Raw genomic sequence first — 207 nt, 5'->3', positions numbered from 1 at the left:
GAATCAGAATCTGAATTTTGTTTATTGCCAAGTAGGTTTTTACGCCTACGAGGAATGTGACCTGGTGCAGTTGGTGCATAAAATATACACATATACAAATACAAATATACAATTATTCAAATCACACAAAAACCACACAGAAAAATAAAGTACTAGAAGTAAGTAAAGATAAGAAAGATAAGAAGAGAAAGCTGTGCAGAAGACGTG

The sequence above is a fragment of the Morone saxatilis genome, unplaced genomic scaffold, assembly GCF_004916995.1.
Source record: "Morone saxatilis isolate NCDOM2014 unplaced genomic scaffold, NCSU_SB_2.0 Contig19, whole genome shotgun sequence".
In the NCBI taxonomy this organism is placed as follows: Eukaryota; Metazoa; Chordata; class Actinopteri; family Moronidae; genus Morone; species Morone saxatilis.
The sequence above is the reverse complement of the archived record's forward strand: the minus strand, read 5'-3'. Positions refer to the sequence as shown.